Source organism: Adiantum capillus-veneris, chromosome 11, assembly GCF_014529385.1.
Source record: "Adiantum capillus-veneris isolate H3 chromosome 11, ASM1452938v2, whole genome shotgun sequence".
NCBI classification, from domain to species: domain Eukaryota; kingdom Viridiplantae; phylum Streptophyta; class Polypodiopsida; order Polypodiales; family Pteridaceae; genus Adiantum; species Adiantum capillus-veneris.
This window is the reverse complement of record NC_140941.1, coordinates 134,485,355-134,498,494: the sequence shown is the minus strand read 5'-3', so window position 1 is coordinate 134,498,494 and position 13,140 is coordinate 134,485,355. Positions and strand designations below refer to the sequence as shown.

The 13,140-nt window shown below is 43.8% G+C and overlaps 1 pseudogene; it reads right to left on the bottom strand.

Moving 5' to 3' along the window:
- Nucleotides 1-622: 622 nt before the first annotated feature.
- LOC147448055 (uncharacterized) lies at nt 623-5,916 on the bottom strand (annotated as a pseudogene).
- Nucleotides 5,917-13,140: the final 7,224 nt, after the last annotated feature.

Sequence of the window (13,140 nt, the reverse complement as noted above, 5' to 3'; positions counted from 1 at the left end):
AACTTCCATAGACTCTCCAAAGTGCAAAATTGAAGAGAAAAAGCTCTCATTCACTCCTTCACACACTCGAAAATAGGCTGCGAATGCGACGGGACTGCATCAGACCACCTGTAAGAGCCCTGCTTCCTCCCACACACAGAGAGGTGAAAGTGCTGATGTTGGGCTTCAAAAGTTCTCCCTTAGCCTGAACACTCAGGGCAGTACCGTGAGTGATGTGGCAATTTGAAGCCTTTTCACATCATTTTTGACATTTTTAAGCCCAATTTTGAAAGCTCAAACACATTCCCAGGAGCCAAAATAAGCCACTTGGGACCACATCCCAGACTTCGATACCCTATCTAGACATGTACGTGTTTTTGACTGCCGGCACGCAAGTATGAATATTTACAACGTGTACATGTCGCATCATTTTTGAAACTTGAAACCACTTGCAAAGCTCCCAAATGCAGGTATTTACATCTTTTTGTCCATATGCCCATACATATTCACGCTACTTTGTTCAGCTGGGATGGGGGAAATGGGAACACACACAGTACACAAACTAGATGCCTCTCTATAGCCCAACAGATATCCAGCACCCTGAGCCAGTCAGAAACATACACGCACGCACACTTTCTGCAACTTGCACTGAACAGCCTCGCTTACGAGCAGCTTCGGCTACACACACTCGACCAAAAATAGCTCATCATAACAAGTCTATCAACAAACCATCACCTGCATCCCACACATTGATGCATACACTCACCAATTATGTAAACACACCCACACCCAATCCCTAGACTCTTCCTCGTGGCTCGGAAGGGCATAGTAACAGGCTATTTAGAAGAAAACCTTTCCAACAAAAGGATCTCTCATGAGCCCATAAAGATGGCACCTGCTTGAAATCCCTATCTTGTTTATCCCAAAAAAAATCACTTAAATCTCAAAACCACGTTTTCTTGAAGGATCATCCCAAGTCGATCCTATTACATAGGAGACATGAACTTGAAGACCCAAAAACTATATGTGATTGTCGGGGGATGCACCGCACTTTGCCTTAAACACCAAGCACCCTCTCTCACCGAGCTCTGCTCCTTCTCTTTTTCCGGATCACATGCTTTTCTTGGCTCACGAGCAAGTCTGATAGAGCTAGGATCAATGGTCAGGCGAAGAATGTATAGCCAAGGCAGATAGCATGGTTAATTGACTCCACATCAGCCAATAAAGAAAACGCTCCCTCTAGCTTGCCACCCTAGGTCTGACTCTCACTACAATCGACAGCATGCATGGCCATCTTGACGCCCTTCCTATCTCTTTTTTCTCACTCGACTCCTTCCCTTCGACTCCTTCAATTTCCCTTTCCACCGTTATATTGAATGCCTCAAATGGCCTTGCTTGATAACCAGGTGACGAGGATGACGACCAACACCCCCCGTTGCCCTCTCTTTTTTGTGGAATGGCGCCCCTCTGCAGCCCGTCCACCCCCTTGAAACTTCTCACCTGTGCTTAAGGACCCAAGCTACATGCCCTCCAACCCTTGGTTACTGTAGCACCACCACCTTGCAAGGAGTGCCCTCCTCCTCTGTTCACGGGCTAGGCCCTCCTCGACCACAACTGGCGGCCCCCTCAGGCCCTCTGTCCAATGCCCTGCACCCTCCTCTGCCTTCAAACAGCCTGCCGTCTCAAGCCGCCACCCTCCTCTGCAGCACCATAACTTGGCCCTCCTTCATCCTTGCCATAGGCTCTGCTCTGTGGTGCCAAAGCCGGCTCCTCCGCTGTACCATGAGCCTCCCCTGCTTGCCAGGTTTGGCTAGGCTTCAACAAGCCCCCTTTCTGCTTACGGGTTCATCCCCTCCAACCCGGCGGCCTGCCTCCTTCCACCGATTGCTCAGGCTGCATGAAAAACCATCAATGGCCCACCTTCTCCCTTGGGAACTGCAGCGCCTTCTTTCCTTTTCCGGTCCCTTGCACCTTCATGCATCTTCCATCTGGCGCCTCTTCTATCCACTGCAGCTTGTGATCCACTTCGGCAGAGCAACTCGTTTTTTTTAGCATGCTATTTTAAGGAGATATCTGTTTTTCTTTTTTGACTTATGGCTTGGACCACATGGCTTGGACCACGTTCCCGCGAGCAAAACAAGCCACGACCGAATAATCGTGCTTGGCTCCGCACACCTCAACATGGGGCTTCAGGCTCTTGTATCAAGGCCATCATGGCCGCAAATAAAGAGAAACCGCTCCCAAAGTCGATCCTCTGATGTCGAGATCTCCGCCTGCAGGATCTCTGTGACGACCACCATTGGACAAGTGCCTTCTGGTATAAAAAAGCCTTTAGTTCAGCAAAATGGAGCATTCATATTACATACATAACATGCCACCTCCATGTGTTGATAACCTTTAAGCTCATTGGCCAGTAGAGCTCAAAATCCCCAACTTGACCTGCAACATGATAAACTTGACCTGCAACATGATAAATTTGGCAAACATATCACGACCATGCTTGTTGTACCGTCATCAAGTAGCTGCTCAAGAGTACCGCCATCAACCTGCTGATTTCCACACACCTACTATTGCTTTTCCCTAGGTCGACATTTTCTTGGTGTACCATCATTGCCCACCCCCTCTTTGAGCATTTATGCTCAACCATAGCATTATTTAGATAATATAATTGCAGTAGAGAAAAACTGATAGATAGTATTTATATAAGCAATATATCAGCAATAGATAGATAGAGAGAGATTCACTGGCTGTAGCATTCGCCTGGATCAAATGGAAAGCCATAGGCTCTCCTAACTGTGATGCAAACTCCGCTAGGATCAAATACATGGCATTGAGCACAGCCATGCGTCCATAGTACATGCATAATCAGCCACTTTTTTGCACCTGTAAGCCCAAAAGTCAACATCACGCGCAACTTGACATAACATCGTCCTTCAACCTGTATCCATACGCCGGCTTCACATACAACACAAGCCTGTAAACCAACTTGTGAAGCATCTGCACCATACACCATCAGTCTCTCACCTGCTAGAGAGCTCTCCATAGCATACCTCTCATCACGAGAGCTTTGCAAAGCAACTTTCAAAAGCATGTCCATCAATAGCATAACACCTACCTTTAGCAACCTGTCTTCCACTACCACTGATTCTTGGAGAACCAAGCCTCCCTGCTCCTCTAGCATACCCTTTGCTGTAGGTCCATCAAATGGTATACACTCTATACATGACTCACCATTCCAATCTTCTTCCACTGTAGCCTGTGATGCTTCATCTTCAATCACTTCATGCTAGAGCAAATCAGATTGCTCAATTGCCTTTGCCTGCTCTTCAAGGACTTCGTCTACGACGACATCATTTGCTAAGTGAGAAAGAAAGCCATGATCTATTACCTCATCTTCTGGTAGGTCGACATCACCAACACCTTGTGGAATGCACTACCGCTCTTCAATACACTCAGTATAGGGCAAGGTTGCCCAACCCCCTGGCTAGCTTCCTCCTGCACAGCTTCGACCATTGCTTTGCCAGCACCATCAAACGTGTCCTGTGAGCTCTGATCCATAGCTTCCTTTGAGTCTTCATGCATACACGCTTCGACCAAGGCCGCATCACTGCTAGCCGAGCTAACAGACTCTTGTACAAGAGCAGACCAAAGTGGAGGTACAAACTGAAATGAATGACCGGAATGGCTTACCAATGGCAAAGCAGCTACCATTTTTACGCTTAAACTTTCTTTCGACACATGATGAAGCTCCGTTGTCGAGTTATATCCATAGTCTTCCGGCCTCAACAAACCCATCTCCACCTTCTTCTTTGCTTTCTTGCTCTTTGCCTTGGCTAAGCAAACCATTTGCGCATAGTCCTCTGCACCACCGCACTCGACCTTCTCTTTGATTCGCGGATGCAAGCATGCTAGAAACTGTTCTCGCTTGAAATGGTCTCCATTTCGCACACATGTAGTAGCAGCTAGTCTCTCCCAAATAGATTCAAATTTATCCAAAAACAAGGCAAAATCTTCACTTACATCCTGCTTTAGCTTGCTCAATTGTTCACCCAAGTCCGATGGAGAAACCCGTTTCTGAAAAGCTTCAACAAACTGTTTGCGAATATCGCTCATCGATTGACTATCTGCAACCTTCAACCCTTCAAACCAGGCTCTGGCGCGTCCTTGTAGAACCAATGGTAGGGCCTTCAATTTGGCTTCATGTCCAAAAATTCTCAACTGCAACAGGTATAGCTCCATATCGGAAAACCAATATGTAGCCTCTTCTTCTCCAACAAGCACGAAGTCAATATCATATATCATCTTCAGACTTTCACACTTCACCGAGGAGCAATCAATAGATCCTCAGTTGGGGCACCACTGATGGGATGGGGGAAATGGGAACACACACAATACACAAACTAGATGCCTCTCTATAGCCCAACAGATATCCAACACCCCAAGCCACTCAGAAACATACACGCACGCACACTTTCTGCAACTTGCACTGAACAGCCTCGCTTACGAGCAACTTCGGCTACACGCACTCGACAAAAAACAGCTCATCACAACAAGTCCATCAACAAACCATCACCTGTATCCCACACATTGATGCATACACTCACCAATTCTGTAAACACACCCACACCCAATCCCTAGACTCTTCCTCGTGGCTCAGAAGGACATAGTAACAGGCTATTTAGAAGAAAAACCTTTCTAGCAAAAGAATCTCACTCATGAGTCCACAAAGATGGCAGACTCTCTCTCTCTCTCTCTGTCTCTCTCCCCCCAAGCTGCCCACCTGCTTGAAATCCCTATCTTGTTTATCCAAAAAAAAAATCACTTAAACCTCAAAACCACGTTTTCTTGAAGGATCATCCCAAGTCGATCCTATTACATAGGATACATGAACTTGAAGACCCAAAAAACCATAGGTGATTGTCGGGGGATGCACCGCACTTTGCCTTGTACACCAAGCACCCTCTCTCACCGAGCTCTGCTCCTTCTCTTTTTCCGGATCACATGCTTTTCTTGGCTCACGAGCAAGTTTGATAGAGCTGGGATCAATGGTCAGGTGAAGAATGTATCGCCAAGGCAGATAGTGGTACTCTCCTCAAGCATAGCATGGTTAATTAATTGACTCCACATCAGTCAATAAAGAAAATGCTCCCTCTAGCTTGCCACCCTAGGGTTCGACTCTCTCTGACTCTGACTATAATCGACAACATGCATGGCCATCTTGATGCCCTTCCAGTCTCTTTTTTCTCACTCGACTCCTTCCCTTCGACTCCTTCAATTTCCCTTTCCAACATTATATTGAATACCTCAGATGGCCTTGCTTGATAACCAAGTGACGAGGATGACGACCAACACCCCCCGTTGCCCTCTCTTTTTTGTGGAATGGCGCCCCTCTGCAGTCCGTCCACCCCCTTGAAACTTCTCACCTGTGCTTAAGGACCCAAGCTACATGCCCTCCAACCCTTGGTTACTGTAGCACCACCACCTTGCAAGGAGTGCCCTCCTCCTCTGTTCATGGGCTAGGACCTCCTCGACCACAACTGGCGGCCCCCTCAGGCCCTCTGTCCAATGCCCTGCACCCTCCTCTGCCTTCAAACAGCCCGCCTTCTCAGGCCGCCACCCTCCTATGCAGCACCATAGCTTGGCCCTCCTTCATCCTTGCCACAGGCTCTGCTCTGTGGTGCCACTAAAGCCGGCTCCTTCGCTGTACCATGAGCCCCCCTTGCTCTCTAGGTTTGGCTAGGCTTCAACAAGCCCCCTTTCTGCTTACGGGTTCATCCTCTCCAACCTGGCGGCCTGCCTCCTTCCACCGATTGCTCAGGCTGTATGAAAAACCACCAATGGCCCACCTTCTCCCTTGGGAGCTGCAGTGCCTTCTTTCCTTTTCCGGCCCCTTGCACCTTCATGCATCTTCCATCTGGCGCCTCTTCTATCCACTGCAGCTCGTGACTCCTCCACTTCTGCAGAGCAACTCGTTTTTTTTAGCATGCTATTTTAAGGAGATGTTTTTTTTTTTTTGACTGATGGCTTGGACCACGTTCCCGCGAGCAAAACAAGCCACGACCGAATAATCGTGCTTGGCTCCGCACACCTCAACATGGGGCTTCAGGCTCTTGTGTCAAGGCCATCATGGCCGCAAATAAAGAGAAGCCGCTCCCAAAGTTGATCCTCTGATGTCGAGATCTCCGCCTGCAGGATCTGTGATGACCACCATTGGACAAGTGCCTTCTGGTATAAACAAACCTTTAGTTGAGCAAAATGGAGCATTCATATCGCATACATAACATGCCACCTCCATGTGTTGATAACCTTTAAGCTCATTGGCCTGTAGAGCTCAAAATCCCCAACTTGACCCGCAACATGCTAAATTTGGCAAACATATCCCGACCATGCTTGTTGTACCGTGCATGAAGTAGCTGCTCAAGAGTACCGCCATCAACCTGCTGATTTCCACACACCTACTATTGGCTTTTCCCTAGGTCGACATTTTCTTGGTGTACCAACGCCAAAAGCGGTCTATCATCATTGTGCATCCTCTAGGTAGAGCATTTAAAATTTTTGCATTTGGAACCACATCTCTTGCAAAATATTTCTTCAACCTATAACCATTTATTCTATAGCAAAAATGTTCGTGAGAGAGCCTTTCCAACTCATATGTGCCATTCAAAAATACATGCTTCACTCTGTACGGCCCCAACCATTTGTCCCTCAACTTCTTTTTAAAAGTGAAATCTAAGCGAGAGTCGTACTTCATTGCAAGATCTCCCTCTTCAATCTCTTTCTCTGGCAGTCTCTTATTCATTTTCTCCATCCTTGTCTGTGCTTGTTGAAGATAATAGTCGCTGGATTTCTCTCTATTCATTTGCAACAACTCTAGAGCAAGAATTCTTTCTTGCAGCTTGTCATTATGCGCACCTTGCATTCTGCACAACAAGTTCAATGCATCCAACTACACCTATATGGGCATGGGAGCTTCCTTTCTATAAACGAGCTCATATGGTGTAAACTGTGTCAACACTCTATACGCAGTTCTATAAGCCCACAAACACTTTTCCAGGTCCATGTCCCACTCTTTAGGATGTTCTCTAGCATACTTTGATAGAATCTTCACAATTTGACCATTGCACTTTTCAACCAATCCATTGCATTGTGGGTAGTAACAAGAAGAATGCCTATGGTGAATTTTGAATTTCTCCAGAGAGCACCAACAAGTTTTCCCCTAAACCTTGGTCCACGATAAAAAATGATAACCATTGGAGCTTCAAATCTGCAATGCGCTTGTTCATACAAAAAAGAGGCCACTCTTCCTGTTGCTACATCTTCTACCGCTTTTTCTTCTACCTATTTTTTCAAATAGTCCACAGTCTCACAAGGATATGCTTTTTGCTATTATTGGTCCTTGGCATTGAACCTACAACATCCAAGGCTCCCCATTTTGCAAATGCATCAAAAGATATAATAGCTTTTTGAGGCTCATGCAAAAGCTTTTGGTTTGCAAACACTTGGCATTCATGGCATGACTTGCACCAAAAATAAGCACCTCTCATCATAGAGGGCCAATAGTAACCCACTCTCAAAATACAAGATACAACCTAGTCCCTACCTTGATGACCTCTTTCCTCATGGCAATGCTTCAAAATCGAACCTATTTATTCTTTGTATGGCACTTTCCTCAGAATGCTATCTCTACCATAAAACATGAGATCCTCACCTACCAATGTGTAGTTTCTTGATTTGCAACGATTATCTTACACCGAACCTTTGACATGCCATCTAGACATTGCCCTTTTCCAAGAAATACTTCTACATCTTGCAGTGATCCCCTTCCTACATATAAGGCTTCCTTGAATTTTAAAGGAGCTACCAAGGCATCTAACTTGTCCCTAGCCAACTCATCAGCTTCTTTATTCTGCTACGAGGAACATGCTTAAATTGTATCTTCTCAAACTCATGCAAAAGCTTCTTGATGCCATAGAACCACTCTTCAAATTGCTTTCTTAACATTCTACAAACCAAGCAATTGATTCATGACTAGCAATGCATCTCCTTTCACAATGACCCTCTTCAATCCAAATTCAACACACTACTTCAATCCAAGAAAAAGTGTGAGATACTCGGCCTCATTGTTACTTTCATCTTCATCAAGATTGTAAACTCTAGAAAGATTACATCGCCTTTTGGGTTAATAATGATTACCGCACCACTCGCCTTTTGAAGAAATTTCCTGTATGCACCATAAAAAATCATCGTATATGCATCTGTAATATCTACTTCCTCTTCATGATCATCCTTGTCAATTCTTGGGTAAGACGGAAGCTTCCCTCCCTTGTGTACCACTATGTCCACCAGGTGAGCTTTAATGGAATGATCCACTTTAAACTCAAACTCATACTCTTGAAGCTCCATAGTCCACTTTAAGATGCACTTGCTAGGCTTCAAATGTTGTACTACATCCGGCAAAAGGTTTATGTGGTGAGATCATAGAACTTTTGGGGCAATAGATATGTCTTGAAACCTACAACAAGCAAGAACCAAGGCAAATACCCAATGTTCCATTTCTGTGTAGGAGAACTCACTTACATTATTCATCTTGCTCTCAAAATAGACTGGCTTGAAGTTCCTTCCCTGCTTTCGTAAGAGCATGACCCAAAAGCTATTGACCACACACTAATAGATACATACAAAATCGATTGCAAGTCAGGAGGACTCACTATTGGTAAAGCACACAATACCTCCTTGATACCATTAAAAGCATGTTGCATGTCTTCATTCCACTCAAACCCTTGAACTATTTGACTCATATTGACACAGCATCCAAGAAAAACGTGAAAAGTACCTGAGCTTATGCACAAATGATGCCAAATCCTTTGTGTTGCTGGGTGGATCCATAAGCAATAAAGCCTTAACTTTCTCTGGGTCGGCTTCTATTCCATTTTGAGAAACCACATGTCCTAACAAATGGACTCTGGCATGAGCAAACTTACACTTCTTTGGGTTGAGTTGCCCACCCTCTTGTTGAAGCCTTTCAACAACTCAACCTCAACTTCTCCAAACGTGTGACCTTGGAGCTATAACATCCAATGTCATCCATGAAAACTTGAATGAACTTACCCAAGTAGGGACCAAACACTCTATTCATCCACCCTTGGAAGGTAGCATATGCATTATCCAGCCCAAAAGGCATTCTTTTGTAGGCAAAACAATCCCAAGGATTAATGAAGCTCGTATTCAATTGATCTTTAATCACTATCAAGATTTGAAAGTAGCCAAAAGATCCATCCATGATTGAGTAGCATTCATGACCTGCAACCTGATTGAGGATTTCATCCAGGAAGGGTAGTGGATTATGATTCCTTTTCATGGCAGCATTCAAAGGTTTGAAATCAACACATATCCTAAATCTTCCATTCTTTTTGGGCACAATAACTACTGGAAAGACCCATTTAGACTCCACTCGAAAGATGAAATTTGCTTCCAAAAGCTTCATCACCTCTTCACAAAGTGCCCTCTCATGAATAACCCCCAGCCTCCTAAGCTTTTGAACCTTATGCTTGGCACCTTCTTTTAGATCGATTCTATACTCGACCCCTTTTTCTCCTTGCAACTTTGTATATTCAGTGGCTAATAGCTTTGGGAACTCGGCAAACATGTCATCCTATTCCTTCTTTTCTTTCTCTATCAAGTCCTCTCCTAGCATGATTCTTACGTTCACTTTGGCATGCTCTACAATTGCTTTTGGATTCTCCTTCTCCTCCTTGACCTTCACATCATGCATGGATGCTTCCTTTTTGACACTTGTCCCAGATAGATCAGGACACAATTGCATCAAGCCTTCTTCCACACTTTCTTCTAATGATGTAGAAAAATCATCACTATCATATGACGTAATTTCTATCGAATCCGTATCTTGAATCTCCAATAGGGGTTGTGTATGGCTCTCGTGCGTCTTCATATTGTAGACAATGGTCCTTCCTTTCTCTTGGTCGGGGATGGTGATCAAACCTATGCGCCAATCCTGCTTGGCACCAAGGGTTATAAGCCACGACCTCCCTAAAATGATCGGATAAGCATTCTCACCCACTTGCATAACGTAGCAATCGACCAAGAATTCAATCCCCAAGACTTTTATCTTCACATCTTCAACTATCCCAAGACACCTTGCATTTTTGTGGTTGGCCATCCTTATACGGATTGAAGCATTCACTGACATCTTGACACCTACTTCCTTCACGATAGCCTCAGTCATGACACACACCTGGGCACCACCATGCACATATGCTTGCACTTCCGTCTTCTTTCCCAACATAGCTTCAACTATTGGCACCATATCCACCGAGTGACAACCCTCAGGAATGACACCATGCTTTTATGCTTTTCCTTTTTGGAAGGAAGCCATGTACTCACACATTTTGTCCATTGCCTCCTCAATTTAGCATTTAAAGCCACCAACTAACCAAAAGATATGTTGGACTTTTGATTTTGTATGTCATCGACAATATCATAGTCTTCAACATCTCGGCCAAGAGGGTAGTCCTTTGGACCTATTTTCCTTTGTCGTCGCCTCTTGCTACTGTCTAGTTGATCTTCTACTTTAGCCTTCCCTTTCCTTGCTCTTGTTTCCCTCTCTTCTTCTGTCTCTTTCTCCCTATCAGCCTGGCTCTCTTATTGGCCAAAACATCCACAACTTGATGCTCAATGGTAATGATGTTGATAGTCCTACCTTCTCCATTTGCAGGCAATGGTTGTGGTTGTTAGTGTGGTGGTGGTGTTTCTAGTGCCCGCTCATGATGATTTTCTTCTACTCTCCCTGACCATGCCCATATAAGGGGTACATCCCTCCTCTCTCTCTCTTGATGGTTCATGAAAATCAGGGGCGTAGTGACCCTCTTCACCACAATTGTAGCATCTACCTTGTAGCCTTCGTCCCCTGCCTCTCCCAGCTGACCGCTCTTCTCTTTGATTCCTATCCATTATGTTAATCCTCAACTCTTGCAATTGACTAGCAAGATCATGCAAAGCCCTGGCTGTAACAAGATCCGAACCTTGAACTACTAGCTCCACCCTATCATCCCTTGCCATAGGAACCACTGGCTGCACCACAACTAGCTCAACATGGGTTATACTTTTTCCCCTTAGCAGGAGGTCTTTCCCCCCCGGCTTGTATATATGCACATCACGCTAAGGCAAGCTTTATCTTTATAATTTCAAAACGAGTAATACTACTTCTTGTGTTGTGTGTTATCGAGTTTCTCCATCTTTGCTTGCATTCATGTAGCTGTATTTCCAACACTTTATGTTTGGTCTTGCCTCACTCTACCCTGAACATGCCAAGGTTTCTCTCAAACCTTGAAGTGCACTAGCACACTTAAAGGTTAAAAGTGTGTGTACACTGTGTATTTTGCTTCAAACTTCAAGTATACTGAGCTTACTTGAAGGTCCATGACAGATGGTCATTGTAATGGACTTGCTTTTTATATGTTTGTGTTTTATGGACTTTAGGGTTTGTGTATGCTTAGTGCACTAAAAGATATGAAAAGTTTGGAGCAAGGTTAAAATCTTAGTTTACTACAAAGCATAAATTTCTTTATATCTTGTAGTGCACTAAGTGCAATTGAACCTTTGTTGCAAAGCATGCTCTATAAAGGTTCAAAGTGTGTAGGATTAGCTTACTCCCATGACCTTCAAAGGCATAAAACCTTCAAGTGCACTCAATGCACTCAAAGGTTTGATGCTTGTGGCATGCTTCTTGTGGCAAAGATTAAAGGTGAATGCTACTCAAATTTAGGATGACTTCCAAGTGCTTTGAGTGCATGTGAATGCTTACTACTGCAAACAAATTCTTGTGCGTTGAGGGAACTCAAAGATTTGATGCATGTGTCAAGTTGCACAAAAGTAATGATGGACTTCTAGTTCTGTCCAAATTTGAGCATCGCTTACTTGATTAATAACATACCTTCATGTGCACTAAGTGCAGTTGTAGGTATGATGCATTTTGGTCTTGTAATTCCATGCCAACAATGAGTTGCACGACTCTATCTCACCCCTTAAGATGTTTTATCTTAACCTAATTATTGATCTATCACATAGATATTGAGCTTATGAACACATATAGAGCGACTAGAGAACTATTGTAGTTAATGTTTTAAGTATTTCAAAAGGCTCTTGGCCATAATGGTTATGCTAAATGATACCAAATATTTACCAATGGTAAATGATGCAATGCACAAAGTTCAAAGAGCAAAAGGGCAATCTTAACTTTACATATCTCAAGTAGGAGAGAGTTGTTGGCACTAAAGGAGTTCGGGATTGGAATGTTGAAAAGGTTCCTATAACAACCCTTCACACAAACATGAAGTAATCTTAGTTTGATGACCTCGTTTAGCATTGGTTTTTTTTCTGACATAAATGTAAGTATCTTTAGTAGGTGATTTATATGGGTTGCTCTAATTTTTATGCTATGTGTAATGCTGAATGATTTTTTCCATGATGTTTGTGCAACTTGATTATGGCTTTAGCTCCATACAAGTTTTTGAAGTTTGAGTCAATTACTGCATTTGCTTTGAACTAGTGAAGATGTCCTCTTTGAGAGTGGACTTATTTCTACTTACATTGGTTTTATCTTTGAAGGCTTTTTTAGGAAAGTTTATGTAGATTTATAAAGGAATCTTGTCTTGCTTTGCGCAGTTTTAAGCATAATAGTGCTTTCAAAATTGGAAATAATTGAATTCACAAGGCCAAATTGTGAAAGAGGTGTTTGTTGTTTAAAAATGAATTTCAAGCCACTAATGGCTAAGCATAGAAGAGCTTGTTTGAAAGAAAGATGAACAAAAAAGGATAAGTATTTCTCGCCAGGAGAATTTTTGTATTACATTGGATCATGCCCTTCCAACTCAACATAGAGCATGCTAGAGGGGGTGATGATCACGGGGAAGGGAACTACAGAGGGAAGGGGGGGGGACGGGGGGGGTCATTACATGTGATGAGGGTGATGGATTAGATAGAATTGGGTCTGTAAGAACCTAGATGAGAATGTTAGATGCAAGTATAGAGCTACATCATGGTCACTAAAACAACAAATGCCACTAAAGGTGACAAAGAACCTAGTATTTTCTTATAAACACAATAGAATTAATTATGAAAAGGGAGTTTTCCTTTAAGAGGATT